The sequence below is a fragment of the Dama dama genome, chromosome 19 (assembly GCF_033118175.1).
Source record: "Dama dama isolate Ldn47 chromosome 19, ASM3311817v1, whole genome shotgun sequence".
In the NCBI taxonomy this organism is placed as follows: domain Eukaryota; kingdom Metazoa; phylum Chordata; class Mammalia; order Artiodactyla; family Cervidae; genus Dama; species Dama dama.
Window position 1 is genome coordinate 10,773,475 of NC_083699.1, and position 18,001 is coordinate 10,791,475.

Below are 18,001 nucleotides of genomic sequence, written 5' to 3' on the forward strand. Positions count from 1 at the left end.
TGATTCAGGAAGTGATCTATGAGTATAACATTTTAGTTTTAATTTTTACATTCAAAAAGTAATGTAATGAATGGGGCCAGAATCAGAATTACCTTGGGGTTTTAGTGGGTTAGAGCATGTTACTGGGATGAAGAGAGAAGAGACCAAGATTTTTTGAGGATCTCCCAGCAACTCATCGAGGCCCAGGGGTTAGTCACTCGGCACATGGTATCTCATTAAAGCTCATAACAAGCTTGTGAAGTATCGTCATCATTAACAGATGAGGAAACTGAGACTTGGAGAACTTGGGTAACTTGTCTTAGGACACGTAGCCAGAAAATGGCAGAGCTGGGATTTGAAGACAGATGGCTTGGTTCCAAAGCCCCTGGCCACTGCCTGGGCCACTGGATGCTGTCTTGATTAGTGCTGGCATGCCTCATGTTTCATATTAACATGCGAGCTGTCCCTGTAGAAGACTTGAAGGGTTTGGTTTCTAAGAACTGACTAGACTGGACCATCACTCCTGTAGAACTAAGCCAGAGATTTTACACATATAAGTACGATCCCCACCCTATCTAATTTCTCGAAGCATTGGGGAAATGACTCAGTATTACCAAACAGGACTCTCCAAATCATGAATAAACACAGGTGTGCTATAGCTTTCCCCAAACTCATTCCAGGACACAGAGCACCCCTATCTGAGACAAATCACGGCACCTGAAGAACTGCTTACAAGGGTGGCAGTGATGCAGAGACATCACGTGTTATAAATACCCTCATGGAATAAAGATCATTTATTTTTCCATGATATTTGCTAACTCAGATGAAATGAATTTCATCTTTATTTTCACCACAGCAGGAAGTTAACATGCTCGAGTGCTGCAGTTTTCAGCATGTGTATGATACCTTTGATTCTTCCTCTAATGCATTTTACATCCATCATTTGGCCTCCATTTACAGTATATTAAGTACTATGCTAATTTCCTTGTCACTCTGTCCTGACCTTCTAATGTTGGAGTGCCTCATGGCCCAGTCCTGGGCTTCCTACTTTTTCTTCTCCCATAGTTTTAGATCATCTTTTACAAACCAATTGTACCTACTTTATTTCTCCAGTCTTCATATCGCCAGTCAGATGTCCAAAAGAAATCTCCCATGTAACAAGCTGCAAAGAATTCTCCATTCCCACCTTCACGTCAAATCTTTTCCTCCGTGAATTCAATTCTCCATCTCATGACACTGTCATTCTGTGTTGTTCAAACCTTAACCTTTTTCCTGGTTTCCTACCTATCCCTCACCTCCATATCTAATTATTCAGCAAGTTTAGAGGTTCTGCTTCTAAAACATCTCAAATCCATCCACTCTACTTCCTGTCTTTGCCAATATTAAGCTACTAATTGCTTATCACAATTACTTTAATTTAATTACTAGCCTTTTTGCTTCCACCTGTTTTCCATAAATCAGCCAGAATGATAAATTTAAAGCACAAATAATATTGATACCCTGCAGTCTTTCAATGTTATCCAGTTGTACTTTACCATAGTCTACAGGACTTATATTATCCAATCCCTTCCCATCTCTATGACCTCCTCTCGTAGATCTCTTTTAACTCATAGCCCTGCAGGCAGCTTGTCCTTCTTATTCCTTGACTATACCAAGGTTACCTCCTTGGTGCTTTCCCTGAATGCTCCCCAGGTTCTTCCTCCAAATTTTCCATGGCTGGGGCCTTCCTCATAATTCAGGTCTAAGATCATATGTTGTTGCTATTTAGTTGCTAAGTTGTGTCTGACTCTTTTGTGACCCCATGGACTGTAGCCTGCCAGGTTCCTCTGTCCATGGGACTTCCCAGGCAAGAATACTGGAGTGAGTTGCCATTTCCTTCTCCAGGGGATCTTCCTGACCCAGGGATCGAACCTCTATCTCCTGCACACATCTCCTGCACTGTAAGCAGATTCTTTTACCACTGAGCCACGAGGGAAGCCCAGGATCATACGAGACCCCCTGAATGAGTCTTCCACAATCACCTTAGAGGAGTTGTCCCTTACTTTGCCAGTCTCTATTGAAAGATCCTGTTTTAGTTTTTTTTAATTACCCAAAATTTACAATTATTTATAATTATTTTTCAATTATCTATAACTATTTTTCAATTATTTACTTACCCATCTGCTTCTCTCTGGAGAAAGAAAGACACCTCCACATGGGCAGGGAACTTTTCTTTCTTTTTAAGACTGTATCTCCAGATCTCAGAAGTTGCCTGGGCAATTTTCTCTCTGCCAGCCTACAGAAAAATAGGAAAAGACCTTAAAATATAACATATTAGTTTTAATTTTTGCATTAAAAATAATGTGGTGAATGGGACAAGAATCAAGGTTCTGAATCAGAATCAGACTAGCACACAGTAGGTGTTCAATGAGTTTGTTGACTGCTGAATATGCAATCGCTTGCTTATGAAGACAAAGAACCGAAATACTGCCTTCTACGAAACTGAGGCTATAATTGTGATAAAAGAACAGTTCTAATTTTAAGCAACATTCAAACTAAATGACAAATTCTGGCTTGTATTTAAAATATATATTGAACTGTGTCATGACTTACTGGATCATTTCACATTAGTTGGACTTTGCAATGTCACTGCTTGAATTCAAACAAAGAGGAATAGTACAGGGGAAATCTGCTTTCCTAACAGTGACCAGTTGCCCTTATTGAACATTCCTGTTTGATTTTCATCACTTTCCATGTCTAGCATCACTTCAGAATGCTGAGATAGCCAAATAAGGGCTGCCCTGTTTAATGACCTCCATTCCCCTTAAAAACAGTCCCTCCCAGCTAGTTAAACTGGAGCATGGCGGCCCTGGCCCCGACCTGATGAGCCGGCAGCAGAGACGGCTGGTTGCCTTTGAATGCCACCTTTCCTAAGCAGAGGTCCATGGTGAGGATACTGATCCCTCTTGGTAGGGGTGGCAGCAGTGAATTTTCTCCTTAAAAACAGTAATATATTATTTATTCTCAGCCTCATTCACAAAACATTATCTGAAAGAAGCCTAAGATTTCCTTTTGCCTCCTAAAGAGGACTTCTAAATAGAGGCATTTTATAAACAGCTGCATGTGCTTTTGGAGAGGAAATTGGAGGAACTGAAAAAAAAATGAACCATGGAACTGTATGAATGCCTTTTCTTTTGACAAATTGTGGGTAAACCTGAAGGGGCAGAGAAGAGAGCAGTCCTTTCCTTATCTGCAAACCAAGCCCAGGGCATGTGGTACGGCCCAGGGCGACTTCTCCAAATCGAAGTGAATATACTTCAACTCTGGGCTAAAAACAACAACAATAGCAATATAAAATTAAAAACAGTCCTGATAAATTGCAAGGAAAAGCCATTCACTTCCATTAGATTTCTCCTGATTAGGTTCAGCTAAATTGGGCAACAATGTCTTTTGCAGATTGTAGGAGATTTATTTCAGGACTCTCTGTCAACAAAGAATGCAAAATGAGTTCAAGTCAGATTCCATAAAGATCTGGAGGAAGGAGAACATACAAATCATAATGAATAAAGTAGGCACACATTTCCTGAGGAATCACAACAGTTAATTCTTTGGGCTTTTTTTGCTTTTTTTTTTAAAATCTGGACAGGGGGATGCAAGATGCCTTATATCTGCAAGGAAATTAGGTTGCGCTCTGTGTTCTTGAAACTCAGGGAAGACAAAAGCTAATTTGAGCTTCACTGAGGTCACTGCACATATCAGGACTAACACATCTAAGGTCATGGAAAGCCAGAGTTAGAAAGGGCTTTGGGGACCTTCTACTCAATTTATGGATGAGGCCACAGATCCATGAAGCATTCTGTCCCAAAGCTAGAAGTCAAGTCAATTTTAGGCTTGCATCACTTTCCTCTGTCTGTCTACCTCTCTCTTCTTTAACTTGGCAATTCTAAACCTGTTTGAAACTGTCAGGCGAGTGTATGCTCCTCGGTTCTTTGTCTCATCACAACAAAAATTTGGAGTGACGGACATTAAAGCCACCTCGGCGGGTCACAGCTCTCGGGTCTTGGACAGACCGTGTTATAGCTCTCAGGTCTCGGACAGTGTTATAGCTCTTAGATAAATCAGTGTTACAGCTCAGTGTTACAGCTCTATTTTATTTAGATAAAAACAGGAAAATCCATCTTCGAGGCATGAGGGCACGTTGATCCAAGCGAAGAGAAGATCGCCCCATCGCGCAGGAGAGAGAGAGAGAGGAGGGTTTTGGCTCCTCTTTTTATATGTTTCTCTGTCCCTGGGCCTATCTTATGTAAATTGGGCCAGCCAGGAGTGTTGTTTGTTTTACCTGAGGTTCTCACTCTGGTCCTCGGACCTTCCTTTGTTCTATTTTCTCGGGCTTTTCCCTTCCAGGTCTTTTAGCCACCGCCATTCTGGACTCCTTTTCCCTATTCTAACTACCTAACAAAACTATAGTGGTCAGAAAACAGCTTAGGAAAGAATGCGGGCTAGACTTCATGTCAGCCCTCCAATTACACACCTCCAATTACAAAATGAAAACTATTTAGGAAAAGAAAGTTCAATAGAGGGAACTTCTATTTAAACAAATTTTCATGAGTGTTTCTGTTTTATGTATTAAGAGATTTCTTTATATTTTGGAGGTTTCCAAATAGAGTGAAATCAAACTTTGGTATGATTCAAAGATAGTGGTTTCTACAGATTTTCATTTCTATTGACTAATTATATATTATCCTGTTCCTCAAACTCCAACCATCCCATTTTTAAGGTCAAATGTCACCTAATTTCTTTCTGCTTCTGTGTGCTCAAAGAGAAGCTGGAGATAATGAGGATTCAGGCATATAGATATACTTGGTCTAGAATACTTGGATGTGAATACCTTGATTAGGAAGTTATTAGGAAACTATTTTAACTTGTGAATCAAATTATTTCATTGGCCTTCTAAACACATGAGGACCCCTCTCAAACATCCTCTAAGTATGTTAGCTACTCAGTCGTGTTTGATTCTTTGCAATCACATGGACTCTAGCCCACCAGGCTCCTCTGTCCATGGAATTCTCCAGGCAAGAATACTAGAGTGGGTAACCATTCCCTTCTCCCGGGGATCTTCCTGACCCAGGGAACAAACTTGTTCTCCTGCATTGCAAGCAGATTCTTTGCCATATGAGCCACCAAGGAAGCCCGGTCATCCTCTAACCTACCATCAATGGCCTACCATCATTGACACCAACTGGGAAAAATGAAACTCCTCTTTTTTTCCCACTAACTCATATTCTACCCTTCTCGTAAGAAAAAGAAAAAAAAAAAATTATAACTCTCTTTATGAGAAAACAAGCTGTTTGCACAAAAAATACTCTACTGCATTGATTATAATAGTGAACCTGGAAAAAGTCTTTATATCCAATAATAAGGTAGTGATTAAGTAAATTGTGGCACATAACCTACAAGAAGTATTGTAAAGACCAAAAATTATAAGGGAAACTGCAGTAGTATGGAAATGCTTATTTAATAATTATACATTGAGTAGCTACTGTATCCCAGGACCCTGCTAGACAGTGGAAATAAAGGAACACCATGAATAGCTTGCAGGGTAGTAAGGAAGTCAGACATAAACAAAGCATTTTAGGAAGAAAGTGAGACAGAAAGGAAGAGGGCAGGGCACGACAATGAAAAGAATGACACAACCATTAAGAAGAACAGGATACAACAAAAGCCAGTTAGAACATACAAGGCCCAAGATGGTGAAAGGTTCGACTCCCAGCAGACCTTGAGCCTCATTATACCCTCATTGTAATACATTAGCATATGCTAAATGTCATGCCCAAAGATACCATGACAATTCCAAGGCTGACCTTGAAAGGCCAAAAAGTGGGCGCTGTCCCAAACCCCTGAAATCCCCAGCCCTTCTCCAAAGTAGTTAGAATACTCCTCCCACTCTTCACTTTACCTATGAAGTTATCCAGTCCGTAAAAACTAACCACCCCCTCACCTCAGGGTCCTCTCATCTTTTGAGATGGGCTGCAATCTGTCTATGGAATATGCACCTCCCAGGGCCCCTCTCGCCTCCTGAGACGGGTCACATTCTGTTCCTAGAGTGTGTATCTCTCTAAATAAACGAGCTTTCACTTTACTATGGCTTGCTTTTGAATTCTTTCCTGTGCAAAGCCAAGGAGCCTCACTTGGCGGCCAGTGCTAGGGATTCACTGGAGACCCGGAACATGACGATCCTCTCACACCCCATTTTTCAGACAACAAGAGGACAATGAGGACGGAGGCCTGGAGGGGTGTTCTGAGAGCTGAGAGCCATTCAATGTGGCTGAAATAAAAGGGGTGGGAAGGAGATAAAACTGAAGAGGAAAGGTCCAGATTGAGGGATGCTTTGGGATTTATTCTATTGATGAAGAGACGTCATTGTAGTTTTAGCAGGATAAAATACATGACTATTATAGTATTTATGCAATCATTTGATTGTTCACTTGTTAATTCAAGGACCAGTTATTGAGTATATATTTACTGTGACAAGCAGAGGGACCATAAAGATGAATAAGACAAAATCTCTATGTCTGAGAGTCTAACACAGGGATGGGACACTCATTTAAGAAAGTCATTATAACATACTGTGATAAGCACCTCAAAGGAGTCATCTGAAAGGCAGTGGGGAAGCACAAAAACAAACACCTTGATGAGGAGGGAGTGCATGAATGGTCCAGGTAGTCCTCTGCAGGGAAGGAAATTTTTTTCCTTCTACCCATCCAAGATTTATTGGCTGAGACTCTGCAAACTAGACTTTCAAAAGAACAGATTAACAAGAGAAAAACAAGCAAAAATCTATCAGTGCATGCATTGCACACATACATGGGAGCAGTCAGTGATGAATAACTCAAAGGGGTGATTAGAACTTGTGCTTCATAGCATCTTGCCAAAAAAGTAATAGATTTTTTTAGAAAAGTGACTAGACAAAGGGAAAAGACTTTGCGTTTCTAGGGCAGTAAATTGCGGAAGGTTTTTAATGGAACATAAGGGCTAACCAGTAAGGTCTGTGAAGTAGATATCTCTGGGGTAACTAACTTCTTCCTGGTAGAGAAGGGAGTGGGGAACACCTTTACAAATTTATGTCTTTTAGGCAAATAGGGAGAGGGCACAGGGCTTTTCTTGTATCTATTTCTTCTCAGTTTCCTTCAGCTCTAAACAATCCTTATGTCAAAATGGCATATTTTGAGGTGGCATATTCTGCTACCTTTCACTTAACAGAGAACAAGTATCAGTCAGGGAAACAAAAGCACAGTAAGAATTCCAACAGAGAAAATTTAGTATTAGAAATTAGTTAGTCAGGTCTTGGAGAACTGAAAATGCAAAAAGGGAACACTGAGGTTTCATAGAGACAACTTCAGGAAGCAACTACCACCTCCTAGGTCTGAGCAAACCAAAGGAAGAATCAGAGTTATTAGAATTTAGAAGCTGAATGAAATACTATGCACAGGTGGGACCCAGACCTTGGAGGAGGAGATATGGCTGGCTAGTGCTGGTGTTTCTGAGGAAGGTATGAAGCTGGTTCTTCTAGGGATGGAAATAATTGCTGTTGTCAAAATAATGTTCACTCCTAGGTGACTTTACAGAAACAGCAAGCAAATAGGAAGGAACTAGTCCCTTCAACTTCCTCATGCCTTCCCATCTCCCGGTCTTCCTTTAGTGCCCCCTATTGACAGAAAACAACAGGAATTCTGATGGCTAAAAAGGAAGCTGGTTTAGCATAGCTCCAGCTTCCCTGGTGGCTCAGAGGTTAAAGCGTCTGCCTGGAATGTGGGAGACCCCGGTTCGATCCCTGAGTTGGGAAGATCCCCTGGAGAAGGCAATGGCAACCCACTCCAGTACTCTTGCCTGGAGAATCCCATGGAGGGAGGAGCCTGGTAGGCTACAGTTCATGGGGTTGCAAAGAGTCAGACACGAATGAGTGACTTCACTTTCAACCTGAGAAAGCTGAGTTTGGCAGTGACAGAAAAGAGCTTAATCTCCAGTTTAGGAGTGCATCTTATAAAATGAGGAGGCAGGCTTAAAAGGAAGGCCTTTCAGGCAAAAGGAAACTACATGTGCAAAAGCATGACGCCATCAAAGTGCTCTGTGCTCTTGGGAATTACAAGTATGAAATCAGTTGTAGCTTGAATGCAAAATGAATTGATAAAGTATCAGGCAGAGCAACTGGAATGATAGGAAGGGATCTTGTTCTGAAGGGCAGGGAGTCCTATGCTAAGAAGCAAAGGAAAATAATATTTTCAATATCTCTCGAATTTTTCAGTAGTTTATGTTTTTTTCACCCTCATTGCCATTAACAGTATACCTTGAATCCAAGGCTTATTGTCCTAGGAAAGGAGGAGTATTTGATACAGCAGAGAACAAAGAGGTCACTGCCTAGATTTTTGAATTTCAAAATAGTTTTTTAATTACCTAGGGAGATAAAGGTCTGTCTAGTCAAAGCTAGGGTTTTTCTAGATGTGAGAGTTGGACCATAAAGAAAGCTGAGCACAGAAGAATGGATGCTTTTGAACTGGTGTTGGAGAAGATTCTTGAGAGTCCCTTGGACTACAAGGAGATGAAACCAATCCTAAAGGAACTAAGTCCTGAATATTCATTGGAAGGACTGATCTTGTAGCTGAAACTCCAATATTTCGGCCACCTGATGTGAAGAACTGACTCATTGGAAAAGACCCTGATGCTGGGCAAGATTGAAGGCAGGAGGAGAAGGGGACGACAGAAAATGAGATGGTTGGATGGCATCACTGTCTCAATGGACATGAGTTTGACCAAGCTCTGGGAGTTGGTGATGGACAGGGAAGCCTGGCGCGCTGTAGTCCATGGGGTTGCAAAGAGTCAGACATGACTGAATGACCGACTGATTGACTAACTGAGGGAGATAAAATAGCCCGAGGGTAAGATCTTTAGATTTGCAAAAATTTGGCTTTTTGAAATAGAAAATATTGACTCTTTGTGACTCCATCGACTGTAGCCCACCAGGCTCCTCTGTCGGCAGAATTCTCCAGGCAAGTATGCTGAAGTCGGTTGCCATTTTCTTCTCCAAGGGATCTTCCTGACCCAGAGATTGAACTCAGGTCTTCTGCATTGCAGGCGGATTCTGTATCATTTGAGCCACTGGGAAAGCACACAAAAGGCTATGAAGAACCACTAAACCATAGTTTATTCTAAGAAGCCATAGAGCAGGAATACATTGGATAGGATATGAAGCAAGTTCCTATTCCACAGAACAAAAAAGTCTTCTGCAGTGAGGGAGGAACCACCCACAAATTCAGATTCAGATTCCAGTGTTCTGTGTTCCTTCCTTGCCCCTCACCTCTGGGTCAAACCTGGGCAGGGCAGGGCAGGGCAGGGCATGTGTGTATGTGTGAACTTCTTGAAGACCCTTGGTGACAAATTGCAGAACAAAAAGTTTATTCCTCAGTTCCTCAGTTGCACCAATTCAAACTGTCTGCTCCTCAGAGAAGCCCTGTGTTGACATGGGTCTGCGATGATAACTTAAGTTGGGTTTTGGATAGTGTTATCACCAAACACTGACTCAAAGGACATGAATTTGAGCAAACTCTGGGAGATAGTGGAGGACGGAGGAGCCTGGCACTCTACAGCCCATGGGATTACAAAGAGTCAGATGTCCTAGTGACTGAACGACAAGAACAAATCACCAAAAAATATGATGCTTATTTTTTTCTTTTTGGTTTTGAATGTTATAAAAAATAGTATCATTCTCTATGTATGGACTTTGATTCTTCCATATTGTTTGATGTAGCTACAGTTCATTCTTAAATGTAAAACATTTATACTTAAACATAATGCATTATGAGAATGTTCTATAATTTATTAATCCATTTTCTGGTCGGTAGATGTTTGTGTTGTTTCTCATTTGTACTGTTAATGAAGAGTGAGGCAATGAACAAGACATTGATTTCATTAGGATATTATCAGGGATGGAATTGTTCGGCTATGTGATTATTCAATTTTATAAAATAACGTTAATAGTTTTTCAAGTTGGTTTTACCAATTTGAATTCTCAGAAGAATTTTTAAGAGTTTCTGATTACTGCATCCTTTTCAATACCTGGTATTGCTTGACTTCCTAATTTTGTCAATTCAGCATATGTAAAGTATTATCTCATTATCATCTTAATTTGCATTTAAAAATTTATTAAAAAGGCTGGACATCTTTTCTGTCTAACATACAGGAGACCTAGGTTCGATCCCTGGGTCGGGAATATCCCCAGGAGAAGGGAATGGCAACCCACTTCAGTATTTTTGCCTGGAGAATTCCATGGGCAGAGGAACCTGGTGGGCTTCAGTCCATGGGGTGGCAAAGAGTCAGACACGACAGATGGACTTGCACTTGTCCTTCCATATGTCAATTTATCATTAAGGATTTCTCTACTATGACATTTTTCTGTGTGTTCTTTGCTTTTTCTGCCAAGTCACTTGTCTTGTGATATTGATTGGTAGTTCTTGAGATATCCTGGATTCTAATCCATTGTGGTTGCAGTTGTTGCAAACATCCCCTGTTCTACTTTGTGATTTAAGTTTTCACTTTCTAAATGGTCTCTTTTGAGAAATAAATTGTTCTTAATTTTAATGCAAATTTATTATTCATTGCTTTAATGGTTAGAACTTTATCTTAAGAAATTCTTCTCTACCTTGAGGTTATAAAATTTCAAAAAATTTTCTCCTACAGGACAAAATAATGTTGGCTTTCACTTTACATCCCTGATCCACCTATAATTGATACACCAGAATGATGTGAGGTAGGGATTCAATTTTACTCTTTCCATATAGATAACCTGCCATTCCATTGACTAATAACCTGTCATGCAATGCCATGCATCAGTTCAGTTCAGTTCAGTCGCTCAGTTGTGTCTGACTCTTTGCGACCCCATGGGCTGAAGCATGCCAGGCCTCCCTCTCCATCACCAACTCCCGGAGCTTACTCAAACTCACGTCCATTGAGTTGGTGATGCCATCCAACCATCTCATCCTCTGTCGTCCTCTTCTCCTCCTGCCTTCAATCTTGCCCAGCATCAGGGTCTTTTCAAATGAGTCAGTTCTTCACATCAGGTGGCCAAAATATTGGAGTTTCAGCTTCAAGATCAGTCCTTCCAATGAATATTCAGGACTTAGTTCCTTTAGGATTGGTTTCATCTCCTTGCAGTGCAAGGGACTCTCAAGAGTCTTCTCCAACACCATAGTTCAAAAGTGTCAATTCTCTGGTGCTCAGTTTTCTTTATTAGTCCAACTCTCATATCCATACATGCCTACTAGAAAAACCATAGCCTTGACTAGACGGACCTTTGTTGGCAAAGTAATGTCTCTGCTTTTAAATATGCTATCTAGGTTGGTCACAGCTTTTCTTCCAAGGAGCAAGTGTCTTTTAATTTCATGGCTGCAGTCACCATCTGCAGTGATTTTGGAGCCCATAAAAATAAAGGCAGCCACTGTTTTTGCATCTATTTGCCAGGAAGTGATGGGACCGGATGCCATGCTCTTAGTGTTCTGAATGTTGAGTTTTAAACCAACTCGTTCACTCTCCTCTTTCACTTTCATCAAGAGACTGTTTAGTTCTTCCTTGCTTTCTGCCATAAGGGTGGTATCATCTGCGCATATCTGAGGTTATTGATATTTCACCTGGCAATCTTGATTCCAGCTTGTCCTTCCTCCAGCCCAGCATTTCTCATGATGTATTCTGCATATAAGTTAAATAAGTAGGGTGACAATATACAGCCTTGACGTACTCCTTTTCCTATTTGGAACCAGTCTGTTGTTCCATGTCCAGTTCTAACTGTTGCTTCCTGACCTGCATACAGATTTCTTAAGAGGCAGGTCAGGTGGTCTGGTATTCCCATCTCTTGAAGAATTTTCCACAGTTTATTGTGGTCCTCACAGTCAAAGGCTTTGGCATAGTCAATAAAACAGAAGTAGATGTTTTCCTGCAACTCTCTAACTTTTTCGATTATCCAGTGGATGTTGGCAATTTGATCTGTGGTTCCTCTGCCTTTTCTAAATCCAGCTTGAACATCTGGAAGTTCATGGTTCACATACTATTGAAGCCTGGCTTGGAGAATTTTGAGCATTACTTGGCTAGAGTGTGAGATGAGTGCAATTGTATGGTAGTTTGAACATTCTTTGGCATTGCCTTTCTTTGGGACTGGAATGAAAACTGACCACGCATGTCCACATATGAATGTTCCAGAACTATTTTAGATTTTTAACAAGTCTTGATGAAAGTGAAAGTGTTAGTCACCCAGTAATGTCTGACTCTTTGCAACCGTATGGACTATAGACTGCCAGGCTCCTCTGTCCATGGAATTCTCCAGGCAGGAATACTGGAGTGGGTAGCAATTCCCTTCTCCAGGGGATCTTCCCAACCCAGGAACTGAACCTGGGTCTCCTGCATTGCAGGCAGATTCTTATACTGTTTGAGCCACCGGGGAAAGTATGCAATGCCATGCATGTCCATATATCAATGTTCCATAACTATTTTAGATTTTTAACAAGTCTTGGTATCTTATATGAAAAAATCCCTCACTGATCTTTAAGAGTAATTTGGCTATTCTTGGCCCTTTTCTTTTCTATATACATTTTAGAATCAATTTGTCAATTGTTAAGAAATATTCTATTTAGATTTTTACTGCAATTGCATTACATTTATTCAATCTCAACTACTCAATTCTGGCTTTAATCTCTAGGACTCCACTAAAACTGATCTTCTCAAAATCTCCAGAAGTCTCCACATTGCCAAATCAAATGGATAAGTCTTCATTCTCACTTTACTTGACCTGTTAACTGCATTCATAAGAACTCTCTCCTTTTTGACTCAATTTGTGCTCTGGACTTCAGAAACATCACATTGTCCTGGTTTTCTTCCTAAACCACTGAACTAGTCTTAGTTTTTATAGCTGGCTCTTTCTCCTCTGCCTGAAGTCTGAAAGTTGGACTGTTGCAGGGTCTAATTTTCAGTTCTCTCTCCTTCATTTTCTTCTGGTTCCATGGCTTTAAATGTTACTATCTGTTGATGTCTCCCAGGTATGTAATTGACCTAAGCTTCAGACCTGTGTATCCAGTTGCACAACTGACATTTCCAGTTGAATTCCAAATAGGCATTACAAACTAAATGTACTTTAAAATGAAGAATTCAAGTTCTGTCCTAAATATGTTTCTTTCTTAGTCTAAGTATATACTCCCATCATATACCCAATTGCTTAACCCAAAAAACTGAGATCTCAATCATTCTAGATTCTTCCTTTCCCTCATTCTCTGCATCTAATCCATTGGGAAGTTTTGTAGCTGCTACTTCCACAATATGCCTTGAATCCATCTACTCTAGTCCATTTCCACTGCCATCATTTGAGTCTAAGCCACCATCCTCTCTTGGTTTGACTACTGCGATTGGATAGACTACTGATGGGTCTGCCTGGTGCTCTTGCCTCACCATAATTAACTGTCCACTAAACAACCAGAGTTGCCTAAGAGTAACGACAGAATATGTGCTACCACTGGTTAAAATCTTCCAAAGGCTTCTTGTTGCACTTAGAATAAAATCTTAAGCTCTTCACCATGGCCTACAGGCCCTACTAAGCTGACTCCTGCCTGTCTCCTGGGCCTCTGCTGACAAATCCCATTCCCGTTGGCCGCCTTTTGCTTCTTCAAATATGTTAAGCTGGCTCCCATGCCAGGGCTTTTGCATGTGTTCCTCTAGATGCCTTCAGCTCGTTTGGATGGCTTATGTTAATACCTCCTTTAACATTCTTCTATCAGTTCAAATATCCTCAGAGGGGACTTCCCTGAACCCAAAAGGTCTGGAATTATTTTGTTTATTTATTGATTTACTTATTTATTCCCAATTAGAATTAAGTTCTTTGAGGACTGAGGCCTTAGGCTGTCTTGTTCATAACCGTATCAAGGCACCCGGAACAGTGCTTGGCACATAGGAAATGTTCAACAAATATTTACTGAATGGATAAAAACTTCTCCCAGTGGATAAGGAAAGAGGACAGATGACTGAGGCTTACTAAGCATCTTACTTTTTTCTCCCCAACCACTTGATATAGAAAGAAACAAAGCAAAATAAAAACAACTGGTATGTTACGGAAAAAGTGTTAATGGTATTTCCTTCCTTCTAATATTGTTGTTATGCTATTTGGGTAATAAATTCAAATTAGTAGAGCAAATTAACTTCTTTGAATTTACATAGTCTCATAATGAAATGGATAATAGTCAGCTTAGGAAAACAATTTATATTTATGACTTTGGAAGAAGAAGTGAAACCTGTAAGAAGGTATTCACCTTTACTAACAATCCAATTTATGTCCAAAATACTGAACCTAATATTTGTTTCAAAATCTTAAATAGTATCTTATTGCTAAGAATTTAACTCATATTTTTCACGTCTAGTCTATTTTAGAGAAGGAGAGGTTTTAAACAACTCTCAATATATTATTTTTCTCTCAGCTTTAATTATTGTATCAGTAAAATTTTAGTCAGATGTATAACTGGAAGTGTACTATGACTAATATAATATTTTGTTTAATAGATAAACTATGCTGGAATAGTCAGTAAATGATAACAAACAGGTACTTGTATTTTTAACTTATTTAACAAATCCATACATAAAGCTTAGTATGTGCCCGGCACTGTTCTAAGGATTTTGAAATATGTACATGTTTAATTCAATTCTTATAAAAACCCTACCATCAGGTACTATTAGCATCCTCACATTACACACGTGGAAACTGATACACACAGAGGTTAAGCAGCATTCCCAAGGCTCACATAACTAGTAGAAATGCAAAAGCTGGGATTAAAATTCAGGCTATTCTTGGTACTGTGCGTTTACTACAATTCAATGTGACAGTGATTGAGAGCTGGCTAAGTAAATAAAAATACGTTTTCTTTGTCCAGCTGAAATAATTTTGTGTTGCATATCTGCTTGTTCTGAATACAAGAAGAGCCAGTAAGCCAGGCAGACTGCTTAGGTTTCATTTACCACACATGGCATTCTGAAAGAAATCACTATGGTTTCTATGGTCAGGGTCACTACAGGGTACACTGTGACTTGTGCAGTGTACAACTCCAGAGGGCCCTACCCACATAGGTTCTATGTGAGTGGCACCCCTTAGACCTGTTCCAGGTATAACCATCCATGGCGGAACTGCCAGTGGTCTAAAGACTCATTGGCGATCTCAGAGTATAACTTCCAAGCAGGAGACCCTTCTCTCTACATAATCCAGTTTTAGTTTCACATTCATCAAAATTTATTCCTGATACAGTATATTAAAACGCCACTCTGTGTACTGGATAATTGTCATGTCTCTTCCATTGTCAACTTACCAGGAATAAAGAAACGCTTAAGTGTCTGCATATATGGTACACTATAGAAACCATTTTCCTTTTTTTTCTCTATGAAATGTTATGAGTTTAAATGCCTTTCCTGGTAATTTTGGAAATAGTAACAAATCTAAGCCAAGATTTCTTGAAAGGCCAAATCCATTTCATAATCCATTTGCCTTTAGATACTTCTGATAACATCTTATTAAATCCTTAGTTCAGTCAACTGGCAATCATCTGGTTGGGTACTCTTGGCCCACTGAACTTAACGCCAAAAAGTGGGTGTTGTAATTGCCAGAATGGGCAGAGCTGGAGGAGTCATGGGTACATGGGGTCTGAGTGGTTGTCTGGCCTAATTTTTCCCTAGATGAAGAACCTGAGGCCTGGAAAGTTGATAGTCATCCCAAGTGTACACAGCTGGTTGGTGGCAGGAATAAGTCTTGAATCTGAGATTCTAAACTCTTACTTTTTGGCCTTTTTCTGTTACATCTCACTATATTCTGTACCCTGTAGAAAACACAGATATTATTTTGTATAAATACTTCAAACCACTATGTTCCAACTTTGCTATTTGCCCTTGTCCACATTCACTGGTACAATCAGTTCAGTTCTTTGAGCATTAAATGTGATCCATTCCATTATTAAGAAAGAAAAAATCCATTACTCGTTCAGAAATATAGACTGGTGGTTTACTGGTCAGGTGTCAGGGCTAATCTCTGACAGGTGAATTAATTAAGTGTCAGTTAACTTCTATGGGCTTCTTCCAACTATGAAAAGAGAGGGCTGGAAAAGTGGCCTGCCATGTACTGTCTAGCTCTTATACTTTGTGTTCCTATGAACTACCATTGTGATTCTCAACTATCCTGTTCTTAAGGTGCATTTGGAATATATAACACTCTCTTTAGGTCTCAATTAAATGAGATCATGTTTTTTAGTAGCCTAGTATTTTCCTACTTTATTTTTCACATGTCGCTTAGCACCTTACACTTATTTAGTACTTTACACCATGTACACGGTGACCTATCATTCTGTTGTGCCTAGTCTAGTCTTTGTTTTTGTTTTGGTTGGGAAAGAATTGTTGCTAAAAGGAGAGGAGAAGGAAATCTCCCGGGTGGAGTCTTTAGCATGCCAGAGACCTGCCAAGGGTTGCCATGCTCAGAAGCACAAGACTAGTTAAACCAGGGGTTGTTGCCTGGTCCACAGGGAACTCATGAGGGGGCCTAGTTTGAGAACTTAGCCCAAAGTAGATGCTCAGAACTAGACAATAACCAATGGACCCAAACATAGCCTTTCCTGGAGTCTCTGAATGGAGACAAAAAGTAGGTTATGGGCAGGAGAGAACAATAGAGATCCAGAAGGATGTGATTCAAAGTCTCAAAACAAGCGTTGGGGTAGTAGAAACCATGAAGTGGGGAAAAGTGAGTCAGAACGAAAGAGAAATAAGTGAAGATAGACAGTAGCTGAGTCACAATAGTGGACTCACTAGAGCAAGGATAAATAAGCCTGAGGCAATGATCAGATGACCAGAGTTCTTGTATCATGAGGGTGTCAGAAGCTCTTGCTGCGGACTGTACTACATTCTGGTTCTCTGTGAGACCTGGACAGCAAAAAGTTGCTTTTTTATAGCTCCATAGTGCCCCAACTATTGCTCTAGTAATTTCCATCTTCTGAAGCATCCCAAGTAGGCCTCTGCATCTTGCCACTTGGAAAAAACCTAAATAACATGGTGTCTGTCAAATTCACACCCCAGGCTCTTGGAGTGCCTGCAGGCTGCTTTGTGCCATGCAGGCAGCTCTCCGGAGAGTCTGCTGAATCAAGCTGTGGGATGGATGGAGCTACTTTGGGAGTGATCAAGTCCAAGTTAGCTGATAAAACAGTAGTTCTGAACAAAGATCAAGGTGTGTTCAAAGTTATCTGATAAGTTGTGGGCTGGAGCAGATTGGAGCCTTGTGAATAGACTGGTTTATGTAGCAAGATTACCAGGAGGGCCCCTACCCCAAATATTCTGCCTCCAATTTTGCCACATTGCCTGAAATTTCACACTGAGAAATTAACTTCTTCTGATGGAAGTCAAAATCTCTCCAAATACCTACTTATAGAGTACCTATGTTCAGAGATAGGATTAACACTTAAAGTTGTTACCAGCCTTTCACATCTCAGTGTACATTCATTCAGCAAGCCCATTCCTTGCAGTTTATTCTCTTACGGGGCTGAAGAAATTGGAGTTCTGATGGTGTCAGGTCATGGGAGGTAGAGAGGGGACACTTTCAGAGCATGATACACTACTGAAGGAAATTATACCAGACAAAATAAACTCTGGCTAATGTTGGTAAAGGGAAAAGTAGAGGAAACAGCAGGGATGAAGCCAGATGTCAATACCTCAAAGCCTCATTCTAGAGGACCCAATATACTAAATATAATGCAAAAAGGACAGACTTCAAGGTTGATATATGCTTAAGAAGATCTGAACTCTATGCCCATTCTCTACTGCTTGCTTAGTATATATATAGCTTGGAGTCTCTGGACCTCAGTTGCCCAGTCCATAAAATGGGACATATCAAAAAGCTATAATTCTTCAGAGAGAGGTGGTCAGGAGCAACTAAGAGGATGGAGGTCAAATGACTTTGAAATTGTAAACAGCATATGTTGCTAAGTAGTTCAGTCCA

The 18,001-nt window shown here is 40.3% G+C and overlaps 1 long non-coding RNA gene across 1 annotated transcript in view; it reads right to left on the reverse strand.

The window, feature by feature from the left end:
* Nucleotides 1-2,936: 2,936 nt before the first annotated feature.
* The window catches only part of LOC133073869 (uncharacterized), a 41,331-nt gene continuing 26,266 nt past the window's right edge, over nucleotides 2,937-18,001 (reverse strand). The window contains exon 4 of the long non-coding RNA XR_009697057.1: nucleotides 2,937-2,954. This is a non-coding gene — a long non-coding RNA (uncharacterized LOC133073869). The remainder of the gene's footprint in view (nucleotides 2,955-18,001) is intronic.